Raw genomic sequence first — 19,236 nt, 5'->3', positions numbered from 1 at the left:
ACTTCGTTATTAACTTAGTTACATTTTTCACACGGTAACTTAACTTGTAACGAGTTTTTTTTTTACGGGTAACTTCTCAATCTATGACTTTAAGTAATTAATATTTGTGTAATGATTACTGTAACCAACGACTAGCTGTAACATGTATCCGTGACATGTACTCTGAGGAAGGTTACTTCTTCAATCGAATTACCATGCGTTAGGTGCAGGGGTGGAACGTTACAGAGTGATTCCAACGATAACTTTACAAAATAAGCTTCTCTTCCGTCTATGGCCTATTTTGTCATGGTTCTGTGCTCTATTCTGTTCAAACTAAGCTTTAGCAGCTTCGCCACATTTCTGCGTCCCAATGAAGCTGTCAGTCTAAAAAAGCACAAAAATCAACATGTAGCGTGCAAGTCTCGTGTCGCTTATCGGGTCCCCCTGCGTTGTGGTGTGAACTATATTGGGCAAACCAGTCGACGAATAAACGAACGTGTCCAAGGACACGTGAGCACGGTTCGAAACAAAAACATTTCTTCAGAACTGGCTAAGCATGTTATTTCATGCATTGATTGTGCTCCCATAATAATAATAATAATAATAATAATAATAATCTTTATTAACGTGCCCAAGAACAGCCAAAGCCTTGGTATTGGCGCACGTGGACAATACAGCACTTACAAATATATACACATATATACAAGCATATACAGATTACGCAAAACATAACATATTTAGGACATATACACAGACAAGAACGCAACGGGAAGATATTCACATTAATACATACAGTACAAACATACAGATATACAGTACATGGCACTAAAAGGGAAGGAGAAAAAAAAGAGGCTGTACAACTTAACATGTTATACTCAGTGAACGCCAGAGGAGAGTTTTGAAAAGGTTTGCATGCGGGTTAAAGATATCAGTAGTAGTGGATCAGCTCAAGTATCCGGAAACTCACACAGTCTTCTGGACGCCATTAATTAGCAATTAGAGCGATTTCTGACCCCTCACAGTAATTAGGATCATTCAGAGAGTCATTACACTAATTGGGGAGCATCTAACACATGTCCAGAGCACTGTGTGATTTTCCGGCTACTTGAGCTGATAAAAAATAAAAAATAGGTAGAAAATAAAATGAAAAGATGGAAATATAGTGGAGAGAAGGAGTTTAGTTGAAGACAGATGTCGCCATCTTGAAGAAAGCGGTCCCGAACGGCCGTTGACCATCGCCGGAGCACAGAGGCAGACTGCAAAGTCTCACAGCTGTGGCTCCAGTTCCGGACATCCTGTGACGTCATCATGACATGTCTGGACAGGTTAGGACAGCTCTGGACATGCGAGGAGAAACACACTCGTAATACAGAGGCTGGGAAATCAAGGGTATGCTAGTCATCAATAGCAATAAACAAAAATAATTAGTTACACAACAAATGATCCCACCACAACAGGAGTGCAGAACGATGTGACTGCTCTATCCGACAGCCAGGCAGAGAACTGACTCGTAATGGTTTTTTTCTCCTGTATAAAGCCCCGCAGCTGCACCCCCTAGCGGTTGCTTTCTCAACTAATCTCACAACAAAATTATTAAGAATCACACCAGCGCTACTCCCGTTCCCAAGGCAGAAGAAGATAGAAAATAGCGGGGATGCCCGGACAACAGCAACCAGCACCCGACATGCACTGGCACGAAAATCGCAAACAAAGCGGGAAGAAAGTTGGCGAACGCATTAGTTACACAACAAATCAGCTCACCACAGCAGGAGCGCAGACCGATGCGACTGCCAGCCAGAAACTGACTGGGACGCCGCTCCGCGGCCGCTACGCATGCGCGCTCCTAGCGCCCTCTGGGGCGACCACCTCCGAGAGGCTAAGAGAGAAGAGCATTCCTGCGCCCCCCGCTGGCCGTTCTCATTGGTCGTGATGTCATCCTATTGCCTCAGGGCTACCCTGCTTTTTTTTCACTAATGCTCCTCTAGACAAGGTCAATCTACAATGAAGCCACGGTATGTCGTCATCATGCACCTGCGTGGCTCAAGGACGCGTGCGTTCTAGACAGGGGTCCTATTATTTATTGAATCACTATCCCAAGATTATTTCCTTTATACTTCTATAACGATTGAATAGGAAACTATTGCGGAAGAGCACCATGCATGAAAGCTGATCGTAGGAATTCCAAAGTCTTACTAAATGAGACTTGCAAAAGAATAAAATATCCTAACATGTAACTCCATCGACTGCTAATAAGAGGACTAGGCACTCAACAAATCAACACAGAGTACGGGTAACAAGGAGCGCAGAACTCAGGGCAGCACTATCGTCAAGACAACAATGTTTCTTGTCAAAAAAGAAAAAATACAAAGCGTCAACAAAGGAAAGCATGCATATCGGGGCATGTCAGAACACGTCAGTACAAATTGCACGACTGCTGGGACACACAGGAAAACAAACACTTGAACAGAGTGAAAAGACACTCACCATCATTTTTCACATTCGCAGCATTCCCCCATTGGAAATCCGCTCGTCACAAAATCCACCTGCATCGTCGAACACCATTCACCAGTGACAAACCACACATACGCACCCCATCAGAGGCAGACAGAACCCCAGCGAAACTAAGCTCTTCTACTAACGGCCAACGCAATTCCTAGGAGCAGAATTGAGGTGTCCAGTCCCGCCAGTGTCCAAGAGAGAAGTGAATCCTTGCGCCCCCTGCAGGCCGTTCTCATTGGTCGTGACGCCACCCTATTATCTGACGGCTACACTGTTTTTTTCCACTAATGCTCCTCTAGACAAGGTCAACCTGAAACAATAGTGTTGCGGTATGACGTCATCATGCAGGTGCGTGGCTCAAGGACGCTTACGCTGTAAACAGGGGACCTGTTATTTATTGAATCACTATCCCTAGATTATCTCCTTTATTCTACTATAATGATTGCATAGGGAACTATTGCAGAAAAACACCATAGACAAGAGGAGATTGTAGCATTTCATTCCCAAAGTCTTACTCTACAGGAAAAAAAATGGTTCAGCAAGACATGTCCATCCCAGCCAAGAGCCATGCACCTAACTGAATAATGACGCTTTGTTCCTCCTGAATAAAGTCACACACCTGTCCCTCTCGCGCTTACTCTCTGAACTAAATGAATCGCAAAACTATTAAGAATAGCTCTACTTCCATTCAAGGCAGCACTATCGTCATCGTCAAGAATATTCCTTGTACAAAAAGAAAAAACTACATGTAGAAGGAAAACATGTCAGAACAGGCCCAGGCATGTCAGCGCATATTTGTTAGACAACTAGGGGGAAAAAAGCGAAAAGAAACGAAGAAGAAAACCTGTATCAAACTATTTCTAAGCACACACACTCCTCTTATTCAAAAACAGTGCTCATCATAAATCCGTCCAGGACAATACACACCATCTTTCTATTGCTACACTTTTTTTTCCAGTAAGGTTCATTGCATTACTACAGACTGCGTGACGTCATCACATCCTGCCTGAAGCAGAAGACAGCGGCAAAGACTCCTATTATTTATTGAATCGCAAGATTATTTCCTTTGTCCTACTCTTAATGACATTCATTCTCTCATTAAAATTCAACAAAAAGCACCCTGCATGTTAACGATTTTCACCCCAAAGGCTCATGCTTTGCTGCTCAGGCTTTGTCTGAGGCTACACCTGCGAGCAAAAAGGCGCGAAAGCCGGGTAGGCAAAGTTCCATTCGCGCATTGCGTGCAAAAAGGCGCGAAAGCTGGGAGCAAAGTTCCATTCGCGCACGCCAAAGCACAAGACACAGAACGCCTTTACGGGAACATGATGGCATTCCCACAATATTAATGATTTTCTACCCTGCATTGCACTTTAGAAAAAACTACTACAAAACTATAATTTTAGGAGCCCATTAAAATTCTACTTTCTATGGAAACTATAATTGCCCTATTACTTGGATCACTATTAATGAAGCGCTCCAATTTTTTCTCTCTTCCCATTTCAGCCTTGTCATGCAGTGAAGTAGACTCACATCCAAAATAATTAATTTACACTGAGGGTGCCGTGCTTCAGGAATTCCTATCCTGCGCTCAGATGCAAGCATTTCTTCACGGATACCTTTAACAGCTGACTTCCTCAACATACCGAGCTCCTAACAACATCTAACAAACAATCAGAGTAACGCTCTTCTCAGCTGTACCATGTGACTTTCTTCTGCATAAAATCGGTGATTTGAGGAAGAGAGCAGCGAAAAATTGCGCGCACTTGCGCTTGACTTAAAAAACCTGAAGCGTATGCTAATAAACTAAGAAAAAGACACTCATGTCTGGTATGTGATAGTGCCACATACACAGACGCATTGCCCTTGCGTAAAGAAAGCACAGGACAGGGATACACAATTTTCCTTAGGTGAGCAGGGAAAAGGCTTAAGACCTCAGGTCACCACACATCCCCACGCGGCTAGCACAACATGTCACCAACAAGATACTAGCAGCGGGAAGAACTGCAACACTGCTAAACAAGTCCAGACATGCCATGATGACGTCACAAATCAGGAAAAAAGCACACGCATGCACGCACAGAGGACAACGCATTAAACACACGGAGCGCTCAGGAATAATCGTAGCGTTACCGCACATCGCTACGAAGCTCAACGTCTAACACAAGACGGCAGCAACAAGGTATTAGCGAAGGGTAAAAAATGCAACACTACTGAACAAGTCCAGACATGCGACATCCCATACAAAAACACTGCTCATCGGCGAAAAGGCCTAAGCCCGCGGCCGATCATCATATAGCATACACAACTTCATTTTTCTACTTCGCGTAATCTAAACGCGGTCTGCTTGGAAAACGACGTACAAATTTTCTTAAGGAGCAGAGAAATATAGAAATTTCTACTCCGTGCTCAGATACCAGCATTTCTGCTCAAAAACCTGCAAAATGAAGCACTGCTTACTTCGTCAAGATATCGAACACCCAACAAAATCAAACAAACAACCCCACTTCCACTGGTAGAACACTATTTAGCTTTTACGCAGGAGGCTTTCTTCTACATAAAAGTAGAGAAAATAAGAAAAGAGCAGCGGAAAAATTACACGCACTTTTGCTCGCAAAGCTATAAGAGAAAAAATCAATAAAATAACGACGCACACGCTAATAAACTGTGACAAAGACACCCATTTCTGCTATCAGATAATTATTGCATAATGCTAAATACTCATTTGCATTGGCCCTGCGTGAAGAAAGCACAGGACAGGGATACACAATTTATCTTAAGCGAGCAGGGAAGTCACTTCTACTCGAACAGCTTAATACCATAAAGTCTGAATTTTTTGCAAAGAAAATAAAGCTTGAGCAGCGCTACGAAGGTGACAGACACATACTAACAAACAAACAAACACTTCTATTCATTTCTATTGATAAAGGCGTAAACCACACTACAAGGACAAAGCACACTGCTTCAGGAAAGCGCATCAAATGCAACGCAACAGGACCGGCTCTCATAAAATAGCCTGCCGAAAACAAAGACTTCACCAGGTTCGCGAGGCAATTCCATTAAAAACGCTCTCGATCTATCTTACAGATAGCAATGCAAGCGCTGCTACCATTATTTTTTAAACCACTATTCCACGCAATAGTACATAAATGTATCGCTCGTGTCACATGAAAAGGCACACACAAAGAACTTACTTGTCAAGTGGGATCCCTGGTTCAGAAAAGCGCCCGCGCTTTTCTGAACCAGGGATCCCACTTGACAAGGTTTTTTAAGTCAAGCACAAGTGCGCGCAATTTTTCGCTGCTCTCTTCCTCAAATCACTGATTTTACGCAGAAGAAAGTCGCATGGTACAGCTGAGAAGAGGGTTTCTCTGATTGTTTGTTAGATGTTGTTAGGAGCTCAGTATGTTGAGGAAGTCAGCTGTTAAAGGTATCCGTGAAGAAATGCTCGCATCTGAGCGCAGGATAGGAATTCCTGAGGCACGGCACCCTCAGTGTAAATTAATTATTTTGGATGTGAGTCTGCTTCACTGCATGACAAGGCTGAAATGGGAAGAGAGAAAAAATGGAGCGCCTCATTAATACCGATCCAAGTAATAGGGCAATTATAGTTTCCATAGAAAGTAGAATTTTAATGGGCTCCTAAAATTATAGTTTTGTAGTAGTTTTTTCTAAAGTGCAATGCAAGGTAGAAAATCATTAATATCGTGGGAATGCCATCATGTTCCCGTAAATGCGTTCTGTGTCTTGTGCTTTGGCGTGCGCGAATGGAACTTTGCTCCCGGCTTTCGCGCCTTTTTGCATGCAATGCGCGAATGGAACTTTGCCCACCCGGCTTTCGCACCTTTTTGCTCGCAGGTGTAGCCTCAGACAAAGAATGTATGGGCATAGAAAGGGTCATGTATTACATAAGCCTGGAGGTGATGTTGAGTGGTCTCACTTATTATTTTAAAAGAGCAGTGGTAGTTTACTGTAATTCTAATGACCATGATGAGCCTTTGGGGTGAAAATCGTTAATATGCAGGGTGCTTTTTTGTTGAATTTTAAAGGGACTCTGACCAGAAGTTCACAAATCTTTCGTTTGCATCTATTACGAAGGTATAATATGCCTCCAAGCTACACGCGAAATATTTTGGCTGTGCGCGGCGGCAAAGTTTGCCAAATGGGGAGCTGAAAACCCGCTTGGCTTTTCCTGCTCAACTCACGCAATTGGCGCCGAAATCTAGCCTCTTTGTAGTGGATATCCGCCAATTTCCGTGTGCGTGACGAAAACATGAGGATCATGTTTCATTGGCCGCCCGGACCGGAAGTTCTGCTGTTAGTTTGTGAGAGCGGCGGCATCCGGAAAGCGATCTTCAATATGGACGTCGAAGCAAGGAATGTGGAGACTTCGAGCCCGGAACTTTTTTCTGACCTTTCTGCGATCGAGAAGGAAATTCTGTGTGCTGAACAGTTCGGAAGCCTCGCTTTTGAAACGTCGCCGATGCCGCAAATGCGAGCCGAAGTCAACGTTCTACGAACATCGGTCACAGATGAAGCAAACAGGATCAGTCCCCTGTCTTCGACAGACAGGTAAGCGATGAGCTTTTTAACGCACACTGTGATCAAACATGTAAACGTGTTCTCTGAAATTTTGTGTCCTCATATTTAATGCGTACTTCCTGTTTAAGGTGCCGGTGCGGCTGGTGTGTCATACTGCCGAAGGAGATCAAATATGCTTGTGCTCGAAGGAGCTCGAAAGCGCAGCCGAATGACAGCAATATGAGTGCATTACAACCCACAAAAATTTGTAACTTCTATGCCTTAATGCGACTGTCCTGAAGGTGGATGTTGAATTCCGTGGGCAGCGCGAACGTACTAGCGACCATATTCACAAGTAAGTCACATTTGGCCCTGTCGAACGATGTTAAAATTTGGGCGCTCGAAATTGGTTTGGTCCTGCATTAAGGTCGCTAAAAACTCCAGTGCAGGGCGCACCACATAAAAGACGACATAATACAGAACTGTGAACTGGAGAAAAGCAGTATTAGGCAACTGTGTAATTGTCAAGGTGATATGTCCTAAATCACCTCTTTGTGTATTGCCCTGTGTTTATGTTTTTAGCGTAGGCTTTTAGCGATATTGAGTGTTCTTACTTTCGATTCACTGAAGAGTAAATAATGTTAGTTTCTAAAAGAATACAGCATGTGTAGTAATATACAGGGCGTGTGCAGATAAATTGCAGTCGCTTTCAAGCAGGGGCAGATCTAGGATTTTACCAGAAGGGGGGAGGGGGTCCGCTATGGACAAGTGCCAGGTGCATGCTGGGATTGGTCCATTGAACCCTATGTTCAAGTCAAGAATTGAGGGGGGTCCGGACCCCTGGACCCCCCCTCCCCTAGATCCGCGCCTGCTTTCAAGTACATGTAGAAATGCCACGACACACACCCTGTACTGTGACCAGTTGCCTATTTGCCTAAACTATATTTTATGTACACCTGCGTATACGATATGGATATACTGCATATCGCCAGTTCGCAACATGTTTTTGCCACAAGCTTGGGGAAGACAAGAACATCGTCATCCCAGCCTGTGCAGTGAACAGGATCTGGCGAGCCTTCCACACAGAAAGTGCCACAGGCTTCAAGTACCCAACACCCTAACTGGAGGCAGTTCTTCGCACAGCTCGTCTATCGCATTTAAACTAATTCAGCATCAGTAGTAGTGTATCAGCTCAAGTATCCGGAAACTCACACAGTCGCCTGGACACTTTTAATTAGCAATTAGAGCTAATTGGGACCCCCCACATTAATCAGGACCCTCCAGGGAGTCATCACACTAATTGGGGAGCATCTAGGACGTGTCCAGTCCACCCTGTGCGTTGCGGACAATCTGTGTCCATAAAAATGAAAAAATAGGTAGAAAATAAAATAATAAGATGAAAATAGAGTGGAGAGAAACAATTTATTCGAAAATCAACGATGCCGCGGCGAAGAACCCGCTCCGCAACACCCGAGTGACCAGCGCCCGCCATGTTGCTTGTTGACGACTGGTAGTTGCAGAGATCGACGACAGGTGGCCAGGTAGTTGCAAGGCATCACACCAGATGGCGCCACCATCTTAGCTCTAGAGGAGAAAGACAGAGAACACGATACTAGCGGCAGGTAAAAATTGCAGCACTGCTAAACAAGTCTAGGCATGCGAGAGAAAAGGTCTAACCGCTACTGCTAAACCAGCACGGAGAAAACAGTCATCGAAAACAGGCATCGCGGAAAAAGGCTTACAGGGACGATCGCTTAGGCCTAACCACAACACTACGCAGCTAACACAAGGCGGGAACCACACATCGCTAAACATGCGTCAACAGGCTTGCTCACCGCAAAACAAGTCTAAACATGCGAGGAAAAAGGCTTACGGGGGGGCGATCGCTTAGGCCTAACCTCAACACTACGCAGCTAACACAAGGCGGGAACCACCGGCCACACATCGCTAAACATGCGTCAACAGGCTTGGACACCGCAAAACAAGTCTAAACATGCGAGAAAAGGCTTAGCACGAGCGCGGTCACCGCTAAACACGGCAAACATACGAGAAAAGGAGCGCGTCAAATCACTCACCTTTTCCCCCGCGGCAACTTCCAGGCAGAAACTGAGCGAGCGCGGAGAACACACGTCTGCTCTCTACGAGAGCCAGCCAGAAACTGAGCGAGCGCGCGGAGCGCACGTCCGTCTTCCGCGACAGCCCGAGAGAAACTGAGTGAGGCGACGCGCAGCGGCAGCTATGGATGCGCGCGCGCCCTCTGCGCCGCCCGCGGGTGTTTTCGGTTTCGGCTCTCCGCTGCGCGCGCGCGCTCCTAGCGGCGACGGGTGGCTTTTGAATGTCAGTTTCGTTTCTTTGCGCGCGCGTTTATCTGTATAAAGGCAGCGCGCACCGCGCTCGCGTCATCACTACGTGAAGATGTTCAGCTACCACTCTTTACAAAATTGTTCCCGCACCCACGCTTCTTGGGAAGAAGTGGAGAAGGAATGTTTCAACGGCGAAAGTCCCCGCAACGAGCTCGTCATCACTGCTTTTCGCTACGTGATAGACATGGTAGGCTTTGGCAATATAGGAGAGATCTCGCCGGGGCCGCTGCAGGAGATAGTGCGTCGGATCTACGCCCGTTACAAGAACGTCTGCATAACGGTTCCTGACGGACCCCTGGGACTGATGAACGAATTTGTGAGCTTGGCCAACGCAGAATTCAACTACATCGCTGCAGACATCGTGCGCCTTCTCGCTCGTGCCATCGCTCATATTAAGCACGCCCTGTGGAAGCAGCGACATTTGCAAGCAGTCTACATCGCCAACCTTGTCATTGATTTATTGAAATACCGCTTGGTTATTGACATGCAACGCATTAAACAGTCCGAATAACTTTGACGAGACTCTGTGTGTTCTTTCACTGAAACATGTTTATTGAACAGAAACAAAAGATTTGGTCAATAGATGCCAGCACCCTCCCTCCCTCCCTTGTCTGATCATCTCGTAATGCTGCGTTCGTGAGATCAGACGCGCCAGAAAAGGGGAATCTTCATCGCAGCGTCGTCATTGCGTGGGTCACGGTACCAGCGCGATGACGGAATGGTAATTCTTTTCGTGCACCCATTCCGCTACCACACTGCCACAACGACCCGTGCTTCTCCTGTCTGCGAGAGAGAGAGACAAGCATGTCTCGACTAGAACTTTTATTCTCGATTACATGCGCGTGCAGCTCTTTGTTCCACGGTTACTCGATGCCTGACGTCGACGGTCTCGGGCTCTCTTCCGGGTTTTCCGGTGCTGCACAAAGAGGGAGTACTATCGTAATGCGATACGCGTCAAAACACTAGGACAGCTTACCGTATTCGTAGCTCCCATAAGGGAAGGAGTGTACGGCATCCACGAGATAGCGCTTGTCGTCGTAGGGGACCAAGCTCTTCTTGAGTCTCGAAATGGTGTACATCGTTTGCTTTATACTCTGGATGGTGCACTGCTTCTGAGAGACCGCCTTTTCATTGAACAGAGAATCTCGGTACACTTCGTGCAATAAATGTTTCCTCACCACGTCTTTCTTAACTCCTTTCGCTCTCGCGATCTGTTTGTGTGTCCCAGCCAAGAGAATGCTGTACATTTTCGCTCGGATGGCTACGACTTCCTGAATAACTCCGCCCCCCGTCTCGTCTTTGAAGTACCCCATCTGGTTCGCGTGCTCGTCGTTGAAAAGTGGGTGGTCCGGCGGATAGGAAGACAGATCTAACTCACTCTCAATCTTTATCAGCTGCTCTTCCAGGCTTTCACACGTGAGAGAAAAAATTATGCTGTCCGTGTCGCTATAGATCAATTGCACTGGACATGTCAAGCGAGAAAAGAGCGACTCGTAGATGAAGCTGTACATTCGGACTTTGGATATTTCAAGAATGGCAAAGCCCACGTAAAGGGGGTGCGTGCATTTGATGCGGCGTTGCTTCATCTCGTACAAGATGCACTTATCACTCAGAATGTGAAAATGCTGACTGTCGACGGAGCTAGCTTTTCGGAGCGCGCTTTCTTTGTCGTAGGCTAGGGCATACTTTTTCATCCGCCTCACATTTTGTATCGACTTACGAACGTGCTGTCCGACATGGTTTTGTACAGAAGTCGCTCGAATTTCGTGGTCGCGGCATTCCTCAACGCGACGTTTCTCCGCACGAAGGTTCGCAAAAAGTTGTCTTGGCGGAACGAGAGGATGCTGTGAACACGTTTTATTTTCATGCCCAACCTCACGTACAGTGCGAGCAATGCATAGTGAACGACGTAACGTTCTTTGTCGTAGCACGTCAGCAAGAGTTTCTTTGTGGGAGGGGCGTTCAGCGCGAACGCGTCTTTCAAGTGTCGCTGGTAGGGGGAGAGTTCGTTCTCGTTCACACACCTGTGTTCGGGTGCCAGGGGAAAATCCCTGGTGAGTGCGTGCAGTTCTTCGGGATATGACAAGTCTACTACGTAGACGTAACCCACTTCCGAATCGTGAGGAATGTCGGAAAATCGATCTCGCTCCACCTCGAAGGATCCACCCACTCAAAACCACCTGTCGGGAGATGGAAAGTCATCGCGTACGGGTACAAACTGTTCACGTCGAGGTACTGGATAAAAGTCTTTTCTTGCTGGGGATCGTAATCGTCACACCCCTCGTGATTAGCCCGACAATATCTGTGGAAGCTGTTACAAATGCCTCCCCTGATTCCCTTCTCGATCGTTTCGTACATCTCGCGATCGCTCATGAGCTCGAGTTTGACTTTGGTGAGCTTCAAGCGCTGCTCCACGCGTAATTGGCGAGGGACACTGTGCGTAGGATATCTAACCTATCCGTCTCTAGCGCAATCTTCCTGAAATACAGTACGACGTCGCAGAGCTGACAGGCCTCGAGCGTGACGTAGAGACGCGTGTAACCGCCGAGGTTCTTACATTCGAACAATTCGAAAATCTCGAGGGCGTACTGATAGTCCTCGTCCGTGATCTCTTGGTCGTTCAGGTCACTTTTGAAAGCTTCCTTTGGCGGTAGTGCGGGCAAATTGTACGCTTCGAAACTGTCGACGAAGGTGTACGGGTAAATGCCCTTCCTGAGGAGGCGTCGGAAACGGTCACCATACATTTGACGGGTACAATGAAACGCGCTTTCACCACCGCTGGCGAGCAGGGTTTCCACCAGGTTCGACAAGGAGAGGTTGAAAAACTGCGTGGTATCGCGGAAATGGAGATCGCCAATGTTGAACCCTCTTATCTTTTCCGAGCTCGAAGCTAAGATCCACGGCTCGCCCAGATTTAGAACGTGCATGTGGCGGAGAAGGGAGCTCGAATCGTACTGCAGGTTGTGCACGCACACGACGAGTTCTTTGGTGTTACGACACGTAAGGTTACACGTATCACACAGCGTCGCGACAAAATTCGAAGAACCTGGCTCTACGAAGCGGGTGTGGTCGTGATGCGATACCTTCCGCGTATGTCGGTTAAATTCGATTCCACAAAATTCGCAGTGTGTAGCGCTCGCGTGTCGAAAGTGGTCTTCCATACTCATGACCAACGGCGCGGGACAACTGTTCAACCTATCGATTTGATCGCTAAATCGCTTGAGCGAGAGCAAGCATTTCTCTGCCGCGTTGGGTCCCAAATAGCCATCTAGGCCTAGTATTTTTCCGTCCCAACTTCTCACTACAACGATGCAGTACGAGCTCATCCTGTGCACACTCGAGGCGTCCTTCACGAGCGCGTCCTTTTCCAAAACGCTCCCCGTGTCCAACACTGCGAAATAGGGATAGGGATGCATGTACTGTATCTTGTTGAAGGAGACACACTCCCCCGCTTTTGGCATTTCGAGAATCACTTCGTTTACGTCTCGACACAGACGTTCGTGTTGCTGCAATGCCTCTCTCGTTCCGTAACCGGACGTGCATTTCTCGGAATAAAAGTAGTCACTTCGTCCCATGAAAGTGCTAAATTTTTGGATCCCATAGAAATGCTCCCTAACCTCGAGCAGGTGAACTTTATCCTTATAGAGCGTAGAGGGAACCCGTCCGGTAGATATCGAACTCGTCTGCTCGTCGAACACGTAGATGTACACGGAGATTTTGTTTTTTCTCTCCCACAGGGCAATGTCTTCGTAAGTGACTGGGAAGCAGGGTGGCCAGTACGTTACGCGCGTCTCCGGATTCGAAGGATTCATGTATTTGCGGTATCTGGCATAATCGTTTGGTTTGTTCCTCAAAGGATGTAAGAGCGCCAGCACGCTATACTTGAAACACTCGTTTTCGTGATTCGGAGGGAGTTTGACGTTTGTGAGAGTCCTTGTTTTTCTTTTCAACATTTAGGGAAGCCCGACCGTGCACCCAATACGCTTCGGTTTTAAGCGCGTTAGTTTTAAGTCGACACATTGGACGTCATTCGAGGTGAAACCAGGGGCGCGTTACCGAACACTGCGCGAGCTTGCGAGCTCGCGACGCTCCGCCCATCGTCGGGGCTGCGCAGGTCGCAGTCGCACGATCAGTAACACTACCGTTGCGCCATCGCATCGCGAGCCGTGGCGGAGCGAAGAAACTCTCGAGAACACGTGCGTCTCGTAACAGCAATACAATAACAACAGGTTGGAATAAACTTGAAGTGCAATGTATACTTTTGTTCGTATGAATAAAAGAATTGTGAGTACGCCTCGAAACTGCAATTCATTTGAGTGGTTTGTCTTATTCTTCAACTTGACCAATGGGGGAACACCTCTTCGTCGTCTGCTACGAAAACCGCCAAATTCATCTCGCGAAAGTGAACAACCCAAATATTTACCGGTAAGTATGAAAGTATTCTCAGAATTAATTGCCTGTGCTATCGCACAGTCGTATACCACCTTTTGAAAGTTTATATCCCAACAGGACTTAGTATAAGCCATGAATATGTAAATCGTGTAGCTACATTCCCGTATTGCGTCGCAAGTTCGCATGCTGCACTTTGTTGCCATGACGAGCTTTTCGTATTGAACTTCTTCCACTGACGCGAGTTATATTACACTGTACAATACGCTTGCAGCAGGCGCCAACCACACTTTTACGTGCGTGGCGACGCAGTTTAACACTGTCGGTACACACGATACATGATGTGGGTCGTTAAGTTCTCATTTCATTTTGATGTGCCTTCCTTTAGCGCCGGCGTATAATTTAAGCAACATTTCACACAGTCTGTCTTGGCGCGCTACTGTAGGGGTGTAGTTAGTAACTTACCATGATTATTTTGAATAAAGAAAACAAAAAAAAAACAGCAGTATGGTGAAAAATAGGGAGATGTAGCGACAATAGCGATCCCTCCCTCTCTAGTGCAATTGATAAAGTAAGTAGCCATCTACATGAAGTAACATCTGAAACAAAGAAAAGAAAAAGGCGAAAGGCTTGCACCATCCTTCGTGTAAATGCTGTTCATGCTGGAATTGTACAGCTACCTATTCAGACTCACCTAAACATTACTAAAGCTAGTGCATGAATACATGCAATTTCAGCTGCACCAAGAGCTGTACATGACCCACTGCCTCCATTCACATGTTCAAAGCGTATTGTACAGTTGCATGCAAATGAATAAACCTGAGGGGAGTTTATTAATCATGCAGTATTTCAAGTTTGACATGCGTCATATCAATGTAAGTGTAAATGTGATCAATGTAAATGGTTTTCCTCCCTTTACAGCCATGGCAACCGAGGCACAACGGATGCTGCTGTTGTCACTACTGGAGGAAGCTCCAGAACTCTGCAATAACCGGGCCTTCCTCCGGGGTGAGACAGCAGCTGATCGCCGTGCCAAATGGGACCGGATCGCTGCCACCCTTAATGCTGTTGGGGCATTTAATAAAGATGCTAAGGGGTGGCAGCAGCTCTGGAAAGACTGGAGGTACCGTGTGCGCAGCCGCGCACGGGAGATGCGGAAAATGCAGGCCACGGGTGGAGGCAGTGGGTACGTGGTGTCCAGTCAGGGGGCCACTCCTGTGGACATCGCTGCCCACCTGTCTGGAATCGACCAGAGGGTGATGGCCCTTGTTGGATGGGACTCCGCCTCAGGATTTCCCAGAGGAGTGGAGCCATCTGTGGAAACCGGAGCCATGGAAGTGAGACTTCCTGTCTCTGCTGTAAGACATGTACAGTAATCTTAGAATAACACGATTTTGAAGCAATTATGAAACAGCACACCCAAATGGAGAACACTTCACATTCCATCCTTTTTATATAGAGTCCTCCTTCCTTCAAAAAGAGTGATGTGTTGTACATATTTTTTTTCAGGACGTGGAAGAGCCTGTACCATCGACCTCGGCCGGTCCTGCTGGTGCTGAGCCAACCGAGACGGTAATGTCAATATGGTGAAAACTGTCCAGCCACTATTCTAAAAACATCTGATTCCATGGCTTACAGGACCAAGCACCTCCTCCGTCTGACAGCAGGCGCCAGGGCACAGGTGGTGCATGCCGACGACGGAGGAGAAGAGTTCCTCCCTCTATTGCTGGGCAACTCATGCAGCGCCAGCAAGAGTTGCTCAGAGAGCAGAAGGCTCTCCTGGAAGAGCAGAAGAAGACGGTCAACTGTTTGACCACAATTTGTCAGGTAGAGCTGAACCGTTGTATACAAAGACAGATATGGGACAATGTTGTCAGTAAGAGAAACAGGATTGAATGATTGTGAATAATAGTAGTCATAGCACATTAAAGTAGCATGTCAGCTGACTTGATCAGTTGAGCAGTGGTAGTACTGATTGTGCACACTGTATTTCTCACTTGAGTTCATGACGACAGCTGTGCAGAGGACTAAGAAAATGTAATGAAAAAACAGGTACGGGTAGTCTTTGACTGCCTTCTTTACAGTCAACCCTTTTTTATCTTCATCTTGTAGTTTAGAACAAAAATTGCATCGAAAGTGAAGTATCCTGATGAATAGAACTCAAGAGGGGATCAGTCACTAGATGATAGTAAAGAAGATGTTGATTTCAGAAGGTATGAAACAGTACACTACAGTACAACAACGGTACAATGCACACTTGCATAAAATTACTGTACACATTAGCTGACAAAGTGATGTGCATGGCTGAAGGTGTTGTTGAAAGTTTTACAGTCGCCATTCTCCAGGGCTTCAAATGACTTGGTCAATGCATGTTACACAGGTCCGAGGGGAAATTCTTCAAGGTTGTCACACTGCCTTGATGAAATATAGGTCGCACACTGTCTCTCACTCAATACCGCACACAAATGTAGCACACTTTGTACTGAGCCCTCCAATCCGGATATGTGAAGGCAGCTGTTGGGCAATCTCCTAAGCATTTTCAGAAAATCGTTGGTCTGATCCAGAAACTCTGGCCCGGATGAATGAAGGAACATTGAATGGACTAGAATCTATCACCATGCTGTTTGTCAGTGTGGTGCTGGATCCACATCTGTGAAGTCTGGATAAATAGGGGTTGACTTGGCTAGATAATTACATTTTAAAATATCTCAAGCACAGCTCAGCCTCAGTTGTTTTTCGTGAATGACAAAATATACAGTCTCTGCACATATCACAGCTTGCTTATCACTTGCAGCTGCTCACTCCTATGAGCGAATATTTCGCTTATCACCTGGAGAGAGACAGACGAAATGACAGTCAATGAGGTAGGTTATCTTCTTCGCCTAAAACCATGCGTAATGAGCTGGCTTCTAAGTTGTGCAGCACGATTTCTCATAGGCTGAGAGTCATGGTCCTCCTCTTCCTGTGCTCCATCCTCCTGTGTCTCCCCTGCTGCACCAGCTTGTGCCCCTTCCCCACTTGGCCCATCACCTTCATCTGTATTATCAAGAGGTTCACGGGTGTTGTACGCCAAGCACATATTGTGAAGCACAGCACAGGCGTTGATAATTCTGCAGCTTCGATCAGGAGCAAAGTGCAGCGTACGGTACCTTTGGAGGCATCGAAACCGCATTTTCCACAGCCCAAAACATTGTTCAATGCACACGCGGGTCCTGCTGTGTGCATCGTTGTAATCTTTTTCTTCCGATGTCGTGGGTGTACGAACCGGTGTCATCAGCCAAGGTTGGAGGGGGTAGCCACTGTCACCTGTAAATAGTTGTAAAGTTATATTTATTCTCTTGAAAATCCACAAATTCAGACAAATGGATAGAGAAGGGAGAGCAGGAAGAAGTGGGAGGAGTTTGTGCGTGTTTATATATTCATGTTGACAATGTGTTATGCTGCTGTAGATAATGTAAATGAAAGTGTATGAAAATAAATGTTGTTGTAATGTACCTGGCATGTAATAATGTATGTATGTATATGTAATGTAATGTATCTGTAATAAATGTATCTGGCACAATAATTTATCCCTTCATCCAATAACACAATAAAGTGCTCACACAACTGATAGTTAGCAAGGCAGATGTTCTTTTATACAACTTGCAACAGTGTAATGCATCCATGTTAATTAACCCACTACTTAATGTATATTAATTAATGGAATACAGCTGCTTAGTTCAAGTATGGATTGCTGAAATGAACTGAATGTGAAGTGTAATGCACTGTGTACTGTAAGAGTACAAATTGCATTATAAACAGATAAACGCATCCTACCAACTAGCCACTCTCCTTCTTCAAATACTGTTGAGGTGGCTTGACGGAGGTTGCAGGCAGCCCATACAGCTGCGTCATGGCATGAACCAGGGAACCTGGCATTCAGGAAGAGTATCCGCATGGAGGCATCGCAAACCTGGGTATATGAAAACATGTTTAATGAGAACCTTGTTGTAGGTGCCCTTCGCGAACAGCAAAATGGAAGAAAGCATTATTGGAGAAGAGAAAAAGACATGGGGCAATTGTGCCTCGTACTGGTTTGAGACATGCATGGTACTGAAATTCTGAGCAGAAAAGGCACATACCATTAAGACGTTGATGGAATGGTAGCCTTTATGGCAATAGTAATTGCCATCCACAAATCTCGGGTCGAAAATGCTCGGCTGCAAAATTGCTACCTGCGTACCGTCGATAGCCCCTGGAATCATGAACACACTTTTTGGGATATGTCGCAGGCAGCACATTTCAACAGACAGTCAACTCGAACCATGTGTGATCACTCGTAACTTATCAGTACAGCATGTATACTGTACTACATTATGAGTCACAGTGCACATAGTGACTGACATAGACCCCTGTCTCGCACGAAACGCCTCTGCACCGAAAATCAGTGTATTGAAAACACGTAAGATAACACAGGATTCGCTCTGTGCATTAGCCTTTTCATGCGTACATATCATGTGTGGTCACATACCGACACAGCCTGGGAAGCCTGCCAGCTCATGAAAGCCACGTTTCACTTCTAGCTTCGCCTCAGGAGTTGTGGGGAACCTCAGGTACTTGGGCGCAAGGTACTTTAAGATGGCTTCGCTAACTTCATGGACAGCCTGTGACACTGCACGCTTGCTGCAGGCGATCGTTTCCTCATTTCCAATGTTTCCAAGGAAAGCTCCAGTAGCGTAGAAACGAAGGGCTGTGAGGACTCTCCGCTCTACGCTCAGAGTTGTCCGACGGGATTCTCGGGCTGAAATGTATATTTTAAAAATGGGGTGCTGTTACGTGCGCAAAGAATGAACCACATTATGATCGTGTACTTACTGCGCTGCAAGTCCGGCCTAACAGCTTCGCACACCTCCCTGGCAGCTTCCTTCGACAATCGGAAGGTAGCAATGAACTCGTCTTCCGATAACGCTTCGAAAGCATCTCGATGACTGCGGAAGCTGCGTACCGGCTCTTCCTCAGCAACACCTTCTTCGAGGGAAAGCAGATACAAGTCCACCGGGTCCGCCATTTGCAACGCGAACGTCGAGGAGCTTTGCGTTGTTCTTCCTTCTCTGCGCGGGCGATTACCCTCTGCCACGCGCAGTAGCTGCGCCGTTCTCGAAAAACGGGGTTTTTTTGGCCACCCGCGAAGAGTACCACATGACCGTCACGTGAATGCCCTGTTGCTATGGTGAAGACGACTCGGAAGGCGGAGGCATCGCGAGCTCGCAAGCTCGCGCAGTGTTCGGTAACGCGCCCCAGACCCTTCTCTCGCATAGTTTTCAACGCGTTGCGAGGATTCTGCGATAGCAGCATTTATCGCGCCTTCGATTTCTTGGCGGTTATGAACGACTCTCATGTGAAGGTTCACGTGAAGGAGATGCGAAGTCGACCCGTCGGCTCCGTCCTTAACCATGAGCGCCTTCGAGCACAGACAAAATTTGAAAGGCATGGGATAAGCTTCGAGGAC

At 46.5% G+C, this 19,236-nt stretch overlaps 1 long non-coding RNA gene across 1 annotated transcript; it reads right to left on the bottom strand.

Annotated features, from left to right (window-relative positions):
• Positions 1 to 17,878: 17,878 nt before the first annotated feature.
• Positions 17,879 to 18,722, bottom strand: LOC135377131 (uncharacterized). Its single transcript, XR_010418048.1, has 3 exons — positions 18,603 to 18,722; positions 18,259 to 18,528; positions 17,879 to 17,982 (listed from the first exon to the last, which is right to left on the bottom strand). It is a non-coding gene; the product is annotated as an uncharacterized LOC135377131 (long non-coding RNA).
• Between the last annotated feature and the right edge of the window lie 514 nt (positions 18,723 to 19,236).

The sequence above is a fragment of the Ornithodoros turicata genome, chromosome 1, assembly GCF_037126465.1.
Source record: "Ornithodoros turicata isolate Travis chromosome 1, ASM3712646v1, whole genome shotgun sequence".
NCBI lineage: Eukaryota > Metazoa > Arthropoda > Arachnida > Ixodida > Argasidae > Ornithodoros > Ornithodoros turicata.
This window is presented reverse-complemented; position numbering and strand designations above follow the sequence as displayed.